Raw genomic sequence first — 19613 nt, forward strand, 5'->3', positions numbered from 1 at the left:
TTCTTGTTTCATTCTTTTATTATGTACTGACACCACAATAAAAGTTTCTGATTCTGACTCGGATATGTATTCTTTGCCTTTACAGTGATCTTTAGAATAAAGGTTTAATACCCGTGAACCAGGTGGTTTTTAAATTCCATGAACGTTTATTTTTCTTCTTACTTTTAGCACCAGATGTTGTCCTTCTGTAAATACAGTGTTTTAGAAAATGGGGAAAATCTAATCACAACTGAAACAAAGCATGAAATTCAATGTTGCTTTTCCGTCTGGTTACTGTTCGTGATGATTCTTATGATCATGAACGATTAGAAATGAACGTAGCTCTGACGAAAACTGTCGTCTCTGCTTAAAGTCATCTGGATAAAGAAGACATTAACAACACTATGGATCTACTACAGTTAAAGGACACCTAATGTGAAAACCCAACTCTCCTGACGTATTCACGTATTTGTATTGTTGTAGTCGTCCTCTTCAAAATGCAGTAGTTCATTCATCATGACGTTGAGGAAGTTATTACTTAACAAAGTTCTCTTCCGTCTGAAATCTCGCGAGATTACGGTTAAATTAAACATTCTGACGTCACTCTGGTGAAAAGTCCTCCCCTAGAAGCCCTAAATCAGTTAAGTACCTACATGTTAATCGTGAAACAAAATAAATATTTTTGTAAACATGTTGAGAGTTACTTCTGCCTTTAGGTGTTTTTGTAATGTGTACGTTAAGCAGCAAACCTCATTTTTATTATTTGTTTTTAATGTACAAAACGGGAGTTTCAGGGGTGAGTTTGAAATTGACGAGAGTCCTTGAACGCAACTCGTGTTTTTGTGACCAATCAGAGCAGAGTGGGCGTGGTTGCCGGACGAGATTTCTTCTCAGGCTAAACGGCGCACTTTAAGTGGGCGGGGCTTAAGCGTATTTTCTAATGTAAATATCTTTAATAAATGAGAGTTTTGTGCAAAAAGAAACATACTTATGAGTATAATAGAGGTCCTGGAACTAGGTGCCCTTTAAGGTCAGAACTGGTGACGTGACTAGTGAGAAGTTCTGCTGCTGATCCTCGGACACAACAGCTGTATCTGAGTCGGTTAAAAGAATAAACCCCAACATCACAGAACCTCTTGTGATGAGAGGTTCTAATATTCTGGATGTTTCTTAAAGACGACGACTCGTCATCACGACCCTAATAAACAAGTCGTGAAACGTCTGACGTGTTTAACGACTGACGGTAATGATTTCAACATTCAAGAGTCGGGCCTCACGAGCTCCTTCACATCGTGCCTCGAGCTGCAGCTGTGGACCGGTCCTGGCACGCAGGCCCGTCACTGCAGGGTCTTCCTCGACAACTGCAGGAAACAACAGCTACCTTTTCTGGCCGGGGCCGCGCGACGACGGCGCTCGAGCGGCAGCACCTGTTTGTTGACGCTCGGAACAGTGGAGCGAGAGAGATATATATCCGTGACAACGCTCGCGATGGATCCGCGGGTCCCCGGGAGTGACACCTGCACCTGCACCATGAATGCGAGCATTGACCAAAAAAACAAAATATGCAGAGTCCACGATGTTGTCTTGTCGCAGCTGTCACGGCCACTTGTGCAGTCCTGACACACTGCAGCGCCAACAATGGAACCCTATGAGACGGAACATCTCTGAATGAGCCGCTCACCACATGAGGTGCTGCCTACTTCCACTGTCGGCAGAACCGTTCCAACTAATCACACGACCAATTAAACCAGATTTACTTCTGTTGACGGAGAAGAACCTCCAGCTTACAATCATGTCCAGATATTGTCTTCTTTTTTCTTTTTTTTATCCTTTGCTGAGATTGTTTTGTTCCGGACAGAAGTGACTACTTCAATCTCAATTAAAACATCTTTAAGACGTCATGTTAAACAGATCCAAAGACTGATTTCAATCCCACACTGAAGCTTCCAACAAATAAACCACAAATGAGTCCAGAAGATTGGTGTTTGGTGGGTCATTGGACCTCCTGACTAGTCCAGACCACCCATAAAAACGACAGTATGAAGATGCTCAAGCTGGGAAGATACTTGACAAGAGATCATTGATAGCGTTCATGTTGAAATATTTTCATTAATCCTGTGGAAGTCTTCAGTATTTCGTGAAAATCCCTTCATCGGTGACAAGGAACCAGATGGAAAAGTTATGGATGAGTTTATTTGCTGTTTATCTTGGTCAGTCTGTCGCTTTTACACTTGACTTGAGCTGGAAGAAAATAATTCTGTCTGAAAGACGGGACTTTATTTTGTCTTAGAAAATTATTCGATTCACGTTTTCAATTTTCTTTTTTTTATAATTGTGTCGAATTAATAGAAGCATTTACTCTATATCTTGACAAGTGAATGAAATGATTTATTTTGCTTTCATCCCGGCCCACATTAAAATGCTTCATGGTGCAAAAACGGTTGGAATCACCTAAAATAAAGGTAACTGGCAGAACCATTAGGAGAACTAACTTTTTTTACTCTCATGTCCAAGATACTCGCCTCCATTCACTTCGCTTTGTTTTTACGTGGTGCAGTAAATGTTGCTGAGCTCATTTGTTTCATTAACATCTGTATAGCATCATCTGCGTCCAACGGATTGAAACAGAAAAAGAATCTGATCTACGGTAAACTGACCAAAAAACTGTTTCCAACTAGGATCTCTAAACTCAGGAAAATGATGTCACAAAATGATCTGGAGCTTATAATCCATTCTTTTGTGTCGACTATTTTAACAGTTTATTTTGGTGTCCAAACAAGAAGGAGCTGTTTCGCCTGCAGTTGATACAAAACTCTGCAGCAAGAATTCTGACCCGCTCTAGTAGAAGAACTCACATTTCCCCGATCCTTAAAACTCTTCTTTCAGGATCAACTTTAAAATTCTGGTTCTTACTTTCAGATCTATTTATGGTCAGACCTTAAATCAGTGATCTGATCCAGCCTTATAAATAAAAATTACTTCCTTACTTAATCTTTCGATGAAGCAACTCCACTTATCTATCAAAAACATTATTTAATCATCTTAAGACATTTTTATTCGCTTTTCCTTGATTTTCTGAGACTCCTGTGTTTTTGTTGGTGTTATCTTGACCTTTTAAGTATATATTTTATTGAGTTTTGTTTTGATTGTTTAAGCGCTTTGTGACCCTGGTCTAGAAAAGCGCTCTACAAATATAATTTACTTACTTATTTACTTACTTATGCAGACGGTCATCATAACGTAACCAGTAACCAGTGCATGACTTTATTTAGGATCTGATCGACCTCGTCAGTCTGTTCATGAAATGTGTCGACAAAGTTGTATCATTGTCTTGTACAGGACGAGCCAAGCCAGGCTTCACAAGTTTTTTTTCGACTCTGAAATTCTGGTTCTTCGACAACAAATATTCAACGTGTTTGAAGATCCTGGTGATGTGACGGCGAGAAGAGGCTGCAGACATGCACGTGGGTGGGCAAAATTGCTGCTCGGCACAGCATCAACAAGTGGAACGAGAGGATGTTTGCATGAGTGAAAAGCCTTTGTTTCCTTCACAAAAAACTGCCGGGTGAACATTACAGCGGCGTCGCTGACAACATGTATTCTCTGCTGTAGTTAACATGAGATGTATCGCTACAGGGCGGGAGCGCACCGGCCGGGGCAAGCGCCGGCACATACGTCTCAACCTCACCCTTGGGCTCGCGACGCTCGGGGAGATTACACTATAGCGCTCGCCATTGTCCCGCTCCTCCAAGACAAAGCCCGCTCCAGTGTGCAAACAGACGCCTCGGAAAAGATTGTAAAAACAAGAGGTGAATGTCAAAGGCACGGGTGAAAAGGATCGCTCCCTTCTTTTGTCGGCCGGCTGAGGTATGCACAAACACATCACTGCGTGACAAAGAAGAAAGGAGGGCTTGTGAGAGAAGGAGCCGGGAGAAAAAAAAAAAGAAGAAAAAGTTAAAGCATCTTCGCATGAAAAGACTGTGAGAAGTTGCTCGTCTGACTCCTGGATCTATAGAACCCCCCCCCCCCCCCAGCAAGTATGTGACCCTCAACATACACACCAGGCTTTGTATGAAGACGTAAAGAAGGACGAGGACTTAAGAGACGGATCTAGTGTGAATATGAGTCAAAATTATTGATTAGTGAGAAAACCCCTGAGTTGTGATCATAATCTCAGGTTCTACGAATTGGTGCGAAGCCCTCTAACCACTTCGCCTTGGGTTTAAACCAATAGCGAAGTGGTTAGAGGCCGGAGCACCAAAAGTCGTAGAACTTGCCTGCTCAACCTCAAACCAAGATACTTTTGGAGGAAAATAGGAAGTTCTCAAGAGTCTGGAAAAGTTATTTAATGGAACTTCTTTTGCTTTGAAACTTGTGAAACCGAAGGTTCGTCTCCAGTTTCCATGAAAGTTGTCATTTAACAAAAATAAAAATTGTATAATTTGAAAGAAGAAATAAAGACAATACTCTTACTTTCAATGAAACATCTGGAACGTTAACAACTTCACAATCACACGCTTCAGCCCTGAGCCCTGGAAAGTATTAATGTGTCGATGAAACTTCATGAAACAGTGTCATTATGTCCAGAGTCCACTAGATGTCACTCTCTGCTCTAGGATCCATTTATTTAAACAACTATTCTATTAAAACCTCACATGATCGTTAAACTGAGTGGCGCCACCTACTGACCTCTAAATTCATGACACTGTATCATGAAGCTTCATCGACACATCAATCCTGAAATGTCCCATTAGATGCGATTCATTAAACTTCCACTAACGTATGGAGACATGAACGTTCATGACAAACATCAGTCGAACGCAGAGGATTCTCGTCCCACACAAGTCTTCGACTGCTGGGGACGATCAGCGAGCGCGACCCCCGTCTCTCTGTAATTTACAAGCCTGTAATGAATTGGCTCGTGCATGAGTGTAAATGACTCAACCGGGGAGGGAAGAAAAAGCGAGGGAAACAAGAGCCGTCGGGGCCGATACTCCAGTGCAATCTGTGAGAGAGGGAAATGATTTAGAGACGAGCACGAAAAATCTGCTGCTGCGAACCAGACGCCGAGAGGAGATGAATCCTGGTCCGTCAGTGTTTCGGATGGTACGTTCAACATTTCAACGTCTAAATATATTTGTACGCGACAGTAACTTCAGTCGCACTGAAGATAGATTTTTCTAATTGAATTATTATAACAAGTTAACCGAATAACATGTCTATGTTTTTTAGAATTGAGGATCCAAACGCAGTACAAGGTCAATTTCAATTAATTTGAAAAATAAATTAAGAACAAATGACATTTAATCGAAAATATTTTGATAAAGTTAAGACGTAACAATTGTTTTTTTAATCGCGTTAATCTCATGTTTTTACATTTAAAACTTTACTGTTTATGTTTGCAAGTTTGGTTTGGTGTTAATGAATTTATTGTTTTATATTTATACTTTTTTTGGACATTAACCTTGTAATGATGGAGACTAAGAACAATATTAAAATGAATGTTGGAGCAACACAAATACATCACAATGTAAATGAATAGAATTACATCTGTTCAAAACAAAGAAAATGTTTTTTGTACATATTATTCTTTTGATTAAAAACATGTTCTTTACTCGGCAACTTATAGTTACATTTAAAAATAAATTGAATTAGATTAGATTAATTAGATAGTTACAGATTATTATTTTTTCTGTTTTTAATAATGATATCACTTGTTTTTGTGAGAAAACTATTTTTCTTTCCTACCAAAACTTTGCGAAGCGAAACATACTTTCACTTATAGCACCAGGAGCAAAGTTAAGTCCCTTCAGACTAAGTTACTGGTTGAAAACAAGTCAAAATACTGAACACATTTTCAATTCTTACTCAATTTGAAAAGCAGTCAGAATTCCTGGAGATTCTGAGATCAGCAAAATAATAATAAAAACATCATTAAGTATTAAATAATAATCATCTGATGTGTTACTTTGCACCGACGACAGAGCAAGTGAGAGTAAACGCCTGGTTCACTACAATAGCTGCTCTCATGCTTAAATCTCCCTCACAAAAGGCAGCTGCTTAACTTGCACGGAGCGCGAACAAACAGGCACCAGAACGATTGTCCTTTAAACCTGCACAAGTGTAACGGAAACACACGTGAAGTCCACGACGTATGGAGCAGACACTTACGGACGCAACAATGGACTCTTTATGACATAAGCTCATTTTCTTTTTTGTTCTATAGTCACTGACATCACGGCTGCACGCGTGTAAGCTCCTCCAGAATGAGAAGGAGCTGCTGAGGCAGCACTTTTCTCCAGCACCAGAGCCTGCGGGGACTCATCAGGTCGAGGGTGGGTTCTGGTTCGACGTCAGCAATGAGCTAAATTTACTACGACTCATCGGCTCGATCGGCCTCGCGATCCCGACCAAGCAGAAGCACCAGACGTGGAAAAACCATAGCTTCTGTTTATAGAAGCTTTACAAAAAGTAGTAACACTCAAATAATACAATAATACACAATAATAATACTTAATAATACCATGATCAAAATCTCGTCACATGACCTTTTGACACCTAATTCTTCAACTTAGATATGTTCAAGAATCTCTAATGGATCCAGGAAGAGATGAAAAATAATTCTGTTTCATTAGTAATATATCAACAATTCAAACATTGACTTGTATGGCCTCGATGCGCTGCTGCTTGACCAAAATACTTCTTGAAAAAAACTGTGTTATTATTGATGTAGGAGCGACCTCTTGACCTCTTATTGGTCTCAACGGTCGATCGTACCAGGGGTCAAAACTTTATAACGATGTGAGTCACAGTTGTACAAAGAGAAATTATGAATTTCTTGATGATGTATTTTCAATTGAAGTTCGACGTATCAGAATCATCTTCGTGTTTTTTATCCTTTCTTTAAAAATGCATTTACTTCAACACCAGTTTCACCAGTATCTACTGTAAGTTTGTGTATAATTGTATATTTGATCGTAAACATCTTTATATGTCACGTATGAATCCACTTTTATCAAACCAACTGCTGGGCCACATCAATGACTTGGCAGGTTGACCTTTGACCCCTTGATCTCAGGTTCTTCAGGCCATGTTTGACTGTGATCGATTCGCCTCATTACAACAAAAATCCATTCACAGAATGTCATCAAAATCGACTCTAATATGATCCTTAATATGTTCCTGGGGTCAAGCTTTTGTGTATATAATGTGTGATCATTTTTGCGTGGTTTGTTTCTTGGTCTCGTCTGAGTCTATTAGGTCGAGATGAAACCAACCAGCCTATAGATCGAGGGTTGGCAATTCAATTTCCTAAGGGGCCACATTATATGCTTTATATTATATATTATAAACTTATTTCAGGTTTGTTCTTTTCTTTAAAGATTCTAAAGGAAAAAAATCCATGTGTGATATAGTTTATATTTTTAAAAACAAGCCACTGTTGAGCCATAGAAGTAGTAGAAGTCGAAGTAGTAAATTTAATTGTTGTTACAGTTTCACTTCTTGTAGTAAAGTCGTCAGCAATAGTACTAGTACATGTTGTTTTAGTATAAAATGGATTATAAAATTGAATATGTAACACTAGCTAATTATAGTTGAATTAGTAGGACTAACAAAAGCAGTAGTACTAGAAAGAGTAGTTACAGTAGTGATGGTGTATTCTTTTTGCCGAGTTCCTGGATGGCTATAAAATGGGTCCCCAGCCTCTAACCCTGGGCAGCTGGGATCCACGACTCCCATATGGCCTGTGTGTGTTCTTATATAACAGAGGATTTATTAATATGGTGCTGGTTCTATACAGCTTTCTTCTTCCTTCAGCATGTCCAGAACTTTCTGTAGCTCAGAAACTGCAGTGCAGCAACAGGCGCTGAGACTGCTGAATGTTTTGTGAAATAAATCAAATAATCATCAAAACACTACGGTTCTTTTCCCCTTAAATAATTCACTGTATAGTTTTTATTAAAAAATATATACAATTGTTGATAAAAAAAATTCAACAAAGATTAAAAATTAAACTCAATGTCTAAAGTAATTTTCCTTTTGTTTAAATAGACGTTTCAAACATTTTTGATCAATACCAGGTCAACATATGACCATAAACAATACACATTAAATGACTCGACGGGTCAGAATTGTTCGATACGTGTAAAAGTGTCAAAGTAGTTAGAACTCTTGGTATTTCACCTCCAGGCCAGAAACATAAAAAAAAAACCCGTTGAAAATCAAAACAAAAACATGAGACGTGCAAAACGATATAACGTTGAATCATCCGAACTCTCCGTGTGAGGGCGTGTGATCCGGGGTACAAAAGCCTCCCGACACCCCTGAAGCATGCTGGGAGTTCTGTGTGGAGCCTCTCTGGCACACACGTCTCATGCACCCTCGCTCTAAATGTATGTTGGATTACGTGGCGGAAACCCGATGTGAGCGCCCGGTCAGCACGACACCCGAGCCAGGCCCCGCTCGGGCGCACACGCCCCCCGTCATCGCCCGAACACCAACACACACGCCCGCTAATCCAGCCGACATGAGCCGGGAGGGTGTCGGGGGTTTGTCATTTACGAACGTCAAGCCTCGAGAACTTCACGACACAAGTGTTGCGAAAAGGAGAACTTTATTCCGGAGGCTGCGTTCCGTCTCGTCTATTCTGGGTCACACCATTGATGCCCTCATTCTCTGGCAGCGGGGAATCGAACCGACACCCGCGTCTTACGATGACGGTGACGCCGTTCAAGCTTCTTTTAGGTTCTAGAAGACACAGATGTGGTTTCGGCTGGACTCAGATCAGAGCGTGGACGAGTCTACATCTAAATTCATTTACGCAAAAACAATCTTTCAATTTGATTTCTGTTTTTTTTTCAAAGACTCTTTTTTCACAAATCTAACCCAAGTGAGAGATTTTCTTTTCCTTTCTTCATCTTTGGAAGTAAATCAATGTCAGCAGAATATTGATGAGTTTAACATTTCAAATGTTTAAAAATGTTGAGGTTTTTTTTTCATTTTTCCAAGTGTTTTTAAAGAATTTCATTTTTTATTATTTTAATAATCAAATCTATAATTTCTGTATTAAAAAGGTTGACTTTGTAAATTATTTAATTAAAAAATAATTCAGCCAATCATGTGGCCTGCAGAAGATCATGTGATCATTCATATGTGTTTGCTGAAAGTCTGATCAGTAGCTCGGGGCTTTGTTGGTTTTGTCTGGTGACTCTATTACACCGACATTTTTATTTAATTTAAAAGACGAAAATGTATTTTTGAATGATTGGAATCAGAACATCAAACTCTATGTTTAAATACGTGTTTCATTCAATCATTTAAAAAAAAAAAAAACTAATTCAACCTGTCATGATACACATTTTTTAAGAGATGAAACTGGATTAAACGATCAGATCCACACTCGTCTCTGATCGTCCACGTATGTCCTACAAGTGGCAGAACAAACACGGGGTGTTTGTTTTAACCTGCAGGGAGTGCCACTCGGGTGGGGTTTGTGTGTTTGGGCATTCGGAGGTATGTCAGGTTCACCGCTGATCACATAAGAGATGAGCAAATGTATGCTCAAACACTTTCATTTGATTGTTAAAACTTTGCGGCTCTTTAATTGTCTTTGACATTAAACGCCCCACCCATCTGGATTTCCAGTGAAGTAAAAAACAAATACTGTGGCGCTGTTACAACACGTCATGATAATCGGGCCTCACGGTCCATTATTGCCGCTCATTGTGGACTCAAGGATCTACACAACTCAGTCAACACTCCCAGTACTTTGTGGTTTTTACTGTAGATACTTTATCAATGATTACTTTTACTGAACAACGTCTTGAACCACATTTGAACTAAAGTTGATTTTGGAGGATTTTCGAATTAATTTTCTTCTTTGACAGATATTTCATCCTTGTCTACAAGTTTTGTTGTACTTCAATGTTACGCAACTGCTGGTTTATAGACGTTATGATGGGATGTCTTAGACAACAGTCGCTGCAATCGTAAGAATACTTTCAATAAATAACAACACAGTAATATCCTGGTTAACCTTTGTAAGTCTTGCAGGGTTTTTTTTATACTTCTGCTACTTTCTGAATATTTAAATATAGTTAAATTACATCAATGATTCTTCGTCTAAATCTCACTCTCACTAAATCTCAGTGAACATCACAGCGTTGTCTTCTGTGTCCTGATTGGCCAAGAGACTCCGAAGTCAAGTTATTAGTAGTAGTCTGCAGTAATGGAGATCCGATCATTCGCATCATAAACGTCCGATTTCATCTTTCTCATCATTGTTATCATTTGTTTTGCTTCTACTTGTTTGAGTTCCTTCAGAACCTCGGCGCCTGTTGCTGCAACAGCTGCATCATCATACTGTTTGAGTTGTGTTACTGACAACGGATACATTTTATATACAGTTTTATTTTTGACATAATAGTTTGTGTCTACTCGGATCTTTATGTTGTTAATTAGTAAAGCATGTTTTTTCTTAATTGACGTGTTTCAATGGTTCCTTAGGTTCCTTCATGTTTTTTCAGATCATGTGATCTGTATGATCGGCATCAAACCTGATCGGTTCATATTTTGATTCCTGATCAATCTCACTGATACGAAAAAGTGTCGTTTTTGCGTTTTGATGATTATTGGATTTATTTCACGAAACCTTCAGCAATCTGAGCGCCTGTTGCTGCACCGCAGTTTCTTTCTGAGCTACAGAAAGTTCTGGACATGCTGCAGGAAGAGCTGTTGAAAACCACCACCATATAATAAACACACAGGCATTATCGGAGTCCTGGATCCCAGCTGCCCAGGGTTAGAGGCAGGGGACATGCTGAACTGGTCGTCAGGTCACAAAGCTCAATAGACAAAACAACCAAAGTATACTAAATCAAATTGTGTATGTTTTTAACTGGGGGAGGAAACCAGAGTTCCACTATAGGACACAGGTCGACTCAGGCTGGAATCGAACCCGCAACTTTTTTTGTTGTGAGGCAGACGAGCTACATGGTACAGCCTTGTGGTCCAAATCTAAATGTTTAGTTCAAAGTCAAAGCGGATTAAGCGTGGATAAGTGTTTAATATAAGTAAGTAAGTAAGTAAGTAATATTTATTTATATAGCGCTTTTCGAGACCAGGGTCACAAAGCGCTTAAACAATCAAAACAATACTCAAAAAAGTACATACTTTAAAGATCAAGATAATACTGAGAACAACACAGGAGTTCGAGAAATTCAAGGAAAAGCCTGAACAAATAGAAACGTCTTAAGATGTTTCTTAAAGGAGTCAGTAGACTCCATCAAGCTAAGAAACACAGATTATAGATGTGAACAATTACACAATAACAGTTAAACTTAGATTAATTGAAGTTGAATTTAAAACAAAAACACAGAGATTAAGATAAACTGAGCCTCAAAGAATAAACATTAAAATATGATCAACTTCCTGTTGGTAAATATTCATCTGTTCGGTCCAAGACTTGCTACGGATGATAGTTTAGTTATGGTTGAGTTAGTGATAGTTGAGCAATAACAAGGAAACACACACACGACTGTCTCAGAACATCCCGATACACTCTTGTGTCCCTCGGTGTCATTTGAAACCTGCTGCTGCATCACAACTCAAGGGAGAGTGACAGGACAAAGAGCGACAGCAGCAAATGTGTGTCACCTGGTCGTCGCGCTCAGTCCAGAGACACAAAACATTCCAGCGGAGAAAGAAGAGAAAGACTCTCAGGCCTGTGTCGAGTCAACGATTCTGCGACTCTCGCAGACAAAAAAAATCTGATTTTATAAAAAACTTTCAGATCGAACGTCCAGGAGTGTTTGCTTCCCCGAGTTAACGTGATTTATGAGCCGCTGCTGTGTAACCAGAGCCTGTCGGAGAAGCTGAATCACACACACGAGCGAAAACACTAACAAACCAGAAGAAACTTTCTTCTTCTCCTCTTGATTCAATTCAGACCTTCAACGGTTTTTGTTGTAGCGTACAAAGTGTCGGTTATTTTATTTTTCATCCAAAGAAGCAATTTTTTTAGTAGTTTTTTCTGTGTTAAAATGTCATGGCTCGACTCTCGCGGTCCCGGAGCCACATGGGATCTCAGACTGTGTTTTCTTTTGGCCCTCGAGGCCACAGTAAAACTATAAATTATATTTTATGAATCTTTCTGGTGATTATTTACTCACTCAAGTTATTCAACATGTTTTTTAAGGATTTTTCTTTATCCTTCATTTTTTTTTCTTTTAGTTGAAAAGTGTTTTAATATGTTTTCTACGAGAAAAGGATTTAAAAAGAAAATATTATACAATAAAAAACAATAACATCGGCTATTTTGTCTTTATTTTATGACGTGACTTTCAGGAGTGTTGGCAAAAATATATGTTTTTATCATCATTTCCTTTGAAGGGGGCTTTAAAAACATTTTAATATAATTATAGCAGTCTTATTTTCATACTCTTTTATGGTTTACATTTAAATAAATTGTGTTTACATTTACATTTTTTTGAACAATTAACATGTAAATATTTGTGGCATTTGTTAATATTTGTGTTGCAATAAATCATCCGGCCTCTAGATGGCAACAGTCATTACGTCCTCCAAGGCAAAAGGAAGAATGAGGTGATGACTGAGGACGAGAGGATACAGTGACTCTAGCAGCTTTTAAAGCTGATGTTTGGACATATTTTGTCTTCAGTTCTATGACATTAATTGAAAGAGCAAACACAAGACGTCACTTAAAACTAAAATCTTAGTTTAAATTACGCAAGTGAATGATAATATATGGTATTTATCGTATAGTTAGTGCGTCACTACAGCCAAAGTCACTTCATCTGTTGTTTTTTGTGTTTAGAAAATATGTGAAATAAAAAATATGAAATCAAATCTTAAGCACATTCATCATCTAATTTGTATTAATTTATAATAACATTGTATTATTCCCTTCTTTCTTTAGAGTAAAATGTCATTTCTCACCTGTTCAACCACCACTGAACAGTTGATTCGATCCAACAATGAGATGAAGAGCAAAAGTGCGGATCAACAAGCCTTTTGTTTTCCTCAGATTAACTTGGTTATTCAGAGACTTTGATTAAACCACCGACACAAAAGCCATTGTTGAACATGTCTATGAAACACCTGATGCTCACAAACCACACACACCAGTGAGAAACTGAAACTGAGAGTTTAGACATGAGACGAACATCAAAGCTACTTGTCCTTGTTGACTCTGTTACAATCATGTGATCTATTTGATCAGCTGATCAACTCAGTGGGAGACGCTCATTAACACACCCACCTTACTGATGGTACCAACCAAACTCTGAACTCCCATGATGCCTTTCCACACACTGCTCTGCTAAGTGACGCCTGATTGGTCGCTACAATACTGTATTTAAATCCCTTGCAATGTTTTGCTATGTCAAAGGTCAAACCATAGCTGTGATCGGTTGGCTGGGCGGCAAAGCATTATGGGAACTGTTCATAACCACCGAGGCATGACACTTTGAATGCAATGTTGAGTTGAAAAGTTCTGATAAATGTTTTTTAAATCAATTTTGTTCATTTAAACAATTCAATAAAATAAATCATAACTTCCCACTTTAGTTTAGTTCTTGATCATTTCTATCACATACTGTGATTATTTATTAGTTGTTTTGTTTTTGTTTGTTTCTGAAAAAAAACAAAGAAAATTACTAAAAATCTACTATTCAGTGCTTTCTGTTCATGATTTGTAGATTGTTCTAAATATCCACTCGTTAAGTCAGAAGTCACGTCTGGGTCCAGAACTGAAATAATAATGAAAAGATACAAATCCCTGTAAGTCAAAAATAGTCTTTAAACTCCACTTGTTATTTTGGTTCTTTCCATTCATTGCAGAGAGACGTGAACACGTCACAGTCCAGAGAGTTGAAGGACCAGCGAGAAGATGCAACAACAGATTCTTTTCAACGTCTTCCCGGGAAACTTGTGTTGCAGATGATTTGATAATAACCATGATATTACTTCACATCAACTCCTTTCAGACTCACACAGATAATCTGGTGACACATCAAGAGATGAATCCGAGGTGTGGTCTGAAGGAGAATCTGTCGCGAGAAAAGCAGAAAATAACTGGTGTTTCTGGAGTCGCCTCAACTTTTGTAATTGACTGCGAGGGGCAGCAGCTGCTTCGACGGACCCTTGAAGGAGAAGACGATGAATGAGAAAGAAGGAAGGAAGGCGAGTGTGTTCTCGCAGGTGAAATGAGGAAACAACTTCCAAGGTTGTCTGGTGGCGGAAAAACAGCTGAGGAGGAGGACGACGAGTGACCGTCCAGGAGGAGAAAACGCTGATCCGGATGAAAGACGGAAAGAATCACGAGAACACACTCGAAAGACACAAGAACACACACTTGTTGTTTGAATCAATAATTGCAGACACTTTATTTACACGCAGAATTAATAAATATTCATGTGATAAAGCTTTTTAATTTCATCTTTTTATTCATTTATTTAATCAATTTTACACATATTATCAACATTTTAAATGTGTTTTTTAAATATTTTCTTAAAAACATGCCTGAAATCTGGATTTATCTGAGAAAAATGACACTTATACTAACCTATCATGTTATTTAATATCCATCATCGTCTCTAGTTCTATATTCGCTTCCATATCTTCATCTTACTGACGGCCAAAGGGGGCGCCGATGAAGGCACTCGCCCGATGTCGTACGTAAACGAATACGAGCGACTCCAACATGCGGAACAAACTCGGCAGAAACACGGTTCAGGTTTGACGTCAACACGAGTGAATCCGAAGCCAATAAACACGAGAGGCTAATCATGCGGTGAAACAGCGAATGAGCTGCTGAGCTGCGTCCACGAGGCCTCGCTCTTTCTTCTGCTGCACCAACGCTGCAATTTGGGTGTGTCGCCGGCCGCAGATAAGTATAGGCCGACTAATGTGCACTTATAGAAATACTTAGAGCTAAATGTTTGATTTGTGTTTGTAAAACATGTTCAAATCACAGCTGGTGTCGAGCAACAACGGAGCCGGAGGAAACTCGAGACTTTTAAAAATAATGATCCCAACGTTTAATGAAAGGATTTTTCTGAACAATGACGTGAATTGATTTTTTTTTTTTTCTTTCTTCATCCGTCGTCACTACCTTCACTCTCTAATCTGACCGCGGTCGTTCCATGATTCTAAAGATGTGAACAAATATTGATACGTTTATGATCAACGTAACAATCTTTTTTTTTTTATCTTTGAATCGTATTTTATTTTCATCGTTATTTATGGTTTATATTTCTATCGATTGTGTTTACATTAAAACATTTATTAGGATATTAACATGTAAATATTTGTAGCATTTGTTCATGTTTGTGTTGCAATTAAACCTCTAGATGGCAGCAGTCCCTAGACCTCTGCAGCTAAAGGAAGAATGACGACTGAGGACGAGAGGATACAGTGACTCCAGCAGCTTTTAAAGCTGATGTTTGGACATATTTTGGTTTGAAAACAAATGAAAGCAGTTACGACTTGTTCAAGAGTCATGTGGTCTGTAAATTCTGCAACACCAGAGTCAAGTACTCGACAATACTACACATATATCCTTGTTACTACAGTATCACTATACATGGTAGCCTTGTATCGTGATACTATCAACACATCTTTGACAAAAACAACTCTAAATCCAAGAGAATTAATACTCATGTTGATATTGTGAGTGTTTAAGATAAGATAAGAGACAGAGATTAATCAACTTGATGGTTCGTTAAGAAAGATCGAAAGATATGTAAAGACAACATCACAGTCAGACTAATAATTGAAAACTGTTGGAGACAGTTTTGTAAATATATATTTTGAAATCGACAGTTAAATTATTTTGTGTAAAGAGAGCGCAGACCTCCACCAAGCAGCTCATGTAAACCATACTCCCTCTAATGTTATATTAATCATTTTTTAAATATCATTGACAGCAGAACCTGCACAACAACACACATAGTATTCAAGGGTAAAACGACGGAGCTGCTCCTGCACCACAGAGAGTGACAGATCTTTAAACAACAGAAGAAAACTCTGCGGCATCAAAGGGATGTTCTGGTGTTAAATCAAGAACATCAACCGGAACCAGAACCACAGACTACAGAAGGAGGAGCAACGATGTGAGTCGTATCTTAAGACCTCATGAACCGACAAGGAAAGTCCTTCTGCTCGATCAAGATATAAAGTAGCAAAGAACAAAAAGTGTATTTAAATTCTGAACAGCAGATGAAATATTGTAGTTCTGCGTGAAGATCATGTCACTTATGAGACGTTCTCCTGCTTTATATAATCATCTCTCCTGAGTCTTGAGCTGCTTTAAAACTGACCAAACCAACAAGTCTCGTCGTGATGGAGACATCAAGGAAACATCAGGCGAGTTCTTGACTTGAGTCCAGAGTTAAGACGTGTTCGAAGGAACGTCTTGAAAAGAACGTTCTCTCAGCAATTACGTGCACTTTTATCCTTTTTAAAAATGAGTCACAAAAAGTTGAAAAACAGAACAAAAGTTTAACAAGATTATGGAGTAAAAAAAAAGTAATAATAACAATAATCCAGTTATGAAAACCTCAACGGTGAATATTTGAAAAGAGATTAAACAAGTCATTCAAACTCGGTTTTTCCATGGCAGCACGTGGAGAAGACGAGGCAGAAGAATCGTCCTCCACAGACCTCGAGTGCTCGAGCAGCTTTTGTGTTCCGCTGAGAAAGTATTCTGAAGCAACAGGAGGTGTTGGATGAAAAGCCTTTTGTACGCCCATTTTTTCGGTTTTGCTTAAAAAAATGATTGCGTCTGTGAAAATCTACACTAAAGTATTTTCCAGTTTCACCGTGAACCTGCTTTATATTGTAGGGAAGAAAAAAAAACACTGTGATGTTAAACTACAGGAATTTCAGAATCCGATTCTTGAAAAATATTTTTCTGTCATTTAAGTAATAAATTAATATAAATATTCAAGATATGCTTCTTATTTCTGGAGGATGAATCATTTTGTTGTTACGTGTTTCCTCATAAATGTTTCAAAGATTTCTGATGTTTGTTTTTTTTGCTTATATTGTTGTTTTGCAACTAAATGTGAAGACAAACGTTTAATTGATAATATTTTCAAGCATAAATTCAGTGAATCACCATTTTTTATTCATCATTTATTATTTCAAATGTGACTCTCACAATAGGCCCCACATTCTCTTTACTATCATACACGAAAACAACATAAAATGAAAGTATTTCCTTTTTAAAAATTCATATTTTTGTATTTTGTTGCACAATATTGCAGGAGAAAATAATCTTTATTTGTACTTTTTAAAGGTTTGATGTTTTTTTTTCCTGCGATGTGTATGACCTTGTGTCACGAGAGTCGCGCAAAAGACGCTCGAACCTCTCGGTTCCGGATCCACTTGAACGCTCAGAACAGGTTCAGTATTAAGAGCCGCGAATATTTCATTGATTTTTGTCACATATTTGCAGGTTTTTATTCATTAAAATAAACCTTCTTTTTTTTTTTTAAGCGTTCAGATGGATCTGACTCTTAATTGGGTCGCGCGTCAACAGCAGTAATTGACGGGTCAGGGGGGGAGAGGGGGGAGACAGAGGGGGGAGGGGGGTACGGTTCGGATCCGAAAGAGACAGGAGCAGAGAAGGGGAGCGCAGATATGCAGCTCGGGGGACAATGTGCTGAATTGGCAGCCTATATATAAGTCTGCCATTTGGACTCTCCTAATGCCACTTTACCTTATGAGGAGCGACGCGGGGCCGCAGCACCTGCTCACAACAAAATACCTCCAGCGCGCGCGCCCGGATTGTTTTTCACGGCCACGCTCTCCATTTACGTCACGTGGTTTCCAAATTGTTCGAGGGGCCCCCAAACAATTAAAGAAGTTCTTCAAAGAACAGGTTGCAATACAAGACCAAAAAAAAAAATTTAATAAAATTAAAGGAATTTATTGTCTTGTTTGAAATCAAGGAGATGCGATCCATGACACTTTTGTCATGCGTGCGCGCGCGCGCGTGTGCGTGTGTGTTTGTGCGGAAAGCTTCTTATCAGCGGCGGCAGCAGCTTATCTCGGCGGTGTAGTGTGGCTCTATATTTGGGGAAACACCCTCAAGTGACTTCTATCAGCGGGATCCAGGTCGCCTTGATGCGGCCTGTCCTCACGGTACCCTCGGTCTCATCCTCACCCGCGCGCACCCGCTGCCAACACCACCTCCACCCGCGCACACGCTTCTCTCACTGCGGGCTCGTCCGAAAGGAAAAAAGCAGACTCAGAGGATTCTTTTTAAATTAGAATTTCTCTGGAAGTCAAAACAATCCTTTAAGAACTTTAAATATATTGTTTTTTTAAGTTAAACTCATGAGTCGAAGTTGAATAAACAAAAGTGTAAAAACTACTTTTCCTGCCGCAGTTTTAGATTGTGTATTAAAAAGGGATAGAATTAATAAATGTATACAAGTGCAAAGTTGATAAAATCTATTATTATCTGCACTTTTGCAGGAAAAACTCTCTGAATTTAGAAACAATGTTTGTGTAATAAGTGCAATTGAAACATTTTAATAAATGGTCGAAACCAGATCAATCTTTCATGAAAAAAAACAATAATGATTTGTAAATAAAGTGACTCTTGAATAAAAACAGTTTGAAGATTCATCTCCATCATTGGAACACAGGTTTCAGTTGGACCTGAGTTTATGGTTCGACGCTCAAAACATCTACTTTCGCTCACGGGTGTCTCTGGATTTCTGCGGAGAAAGTTGTCAAGTGTGTTGAGGTCTATTGTGAAAAGGGGGGTCGTGTGGGGGGGGTGGAGGGTTAAGGGGGTCGCAGGTCTGGACAGAAGGTTGCAGCTGTGACGAGTCAGTGTTCTCTTTGCAGGCCGCTCTGATTTCGTCAGTGTCAACCCAGGACATTAATAAAGTTGTGGTTGAATCTTCAGACTCTTGTGCAAATGTGTGTGTTATGAATTAATAAATATATAGAGAAGTTTTATAATGTGCATCAATATTGTTATTTTGAGGTTTAATTCGGATTGTTTGCGTTAAGAGTTTGGGTAAGTTTTGCATGCAAATAAAATAAAAAATAAATATCAGGGTTGAATCCCGAGCATCAGTTGTCGCCTGCCTTGCTCAAAGGCATTTTTTTTTCTTTCCATCCGACACTTTTTCACCCTCGAACAACTCAAGCCCTGACGCGGTTCACGCTCAACTCTCAGCAGAAACACGAGGATTGTTTTTGGGCTCACCTTGGGTCAAGTTGTTCTTCGGACGAACCGGGTCGCGGTCACTCGGGCTCGGGTCAGACGTCCGTGCGTAAAGTCACCATCGCTGGGAGCGCGCTCGGCTCTTAAACTCCGCGCACGAACAGAAAGAGTTCCCGAGAGAGAAAAGTTGTGATCAGAGGAGAAAACAAACACGTGGCTCTGTCATCAGCGAGGATTGTGTGAGTTATTTTTTTAAATAAAGTTATGTCCCGTCCAGCAGAGAGTGAGGTGGGAGTGCGGGGCAGAGCCGCGTGAAGAGGCAGGATAAGCCCTCCTCTCTCCTTCTTCCCTCCCTCCTCCTCTCCTTCAATCACTCACGCTTTCTTGTCACTTCTCTCCATTATTTGATCAGACAGACATGGAAACT

The 19613-nt window shown here is 39.1% G+C and overlaps 1 protein-coding gene across 1 annotated transcript in view; it reads right to left on the minus strand.

Annotated features, from left to right (window-relative positions):
* LOC148073550 (transcription factor SOX-6-like) overlaps positions 1-19413 on the minus strand; it is a 103931-nt gene extending 84518 nt beyond the window's left edge. The window contains exon 1 of the mRNA XM_087797911.1: positions 19229-19413. The gene's annotated coding sequence lies outside the window, so the exon portion shown is untranslated. The remainder of the gene's footprint in view (positions 1-19228) is intronic.
* Positions 19414-19613: the final 200 nt, after the last annotated feature.

This window comes from Callionymus lyra, chromosome 8, assembly GCF_982586985.1.
Source record: "Callionymus lyra chromosome 8, fCalLyr1.hap1.1, whole genome shotgun sequence".
In the NCBI taxonomy this organism is placed as follows: Eukaryota; Metazoa; Chordata; class Actinopteri; order Syngnathiformes; family Callionymidae; genus Callionymus; species Callionymus lyra.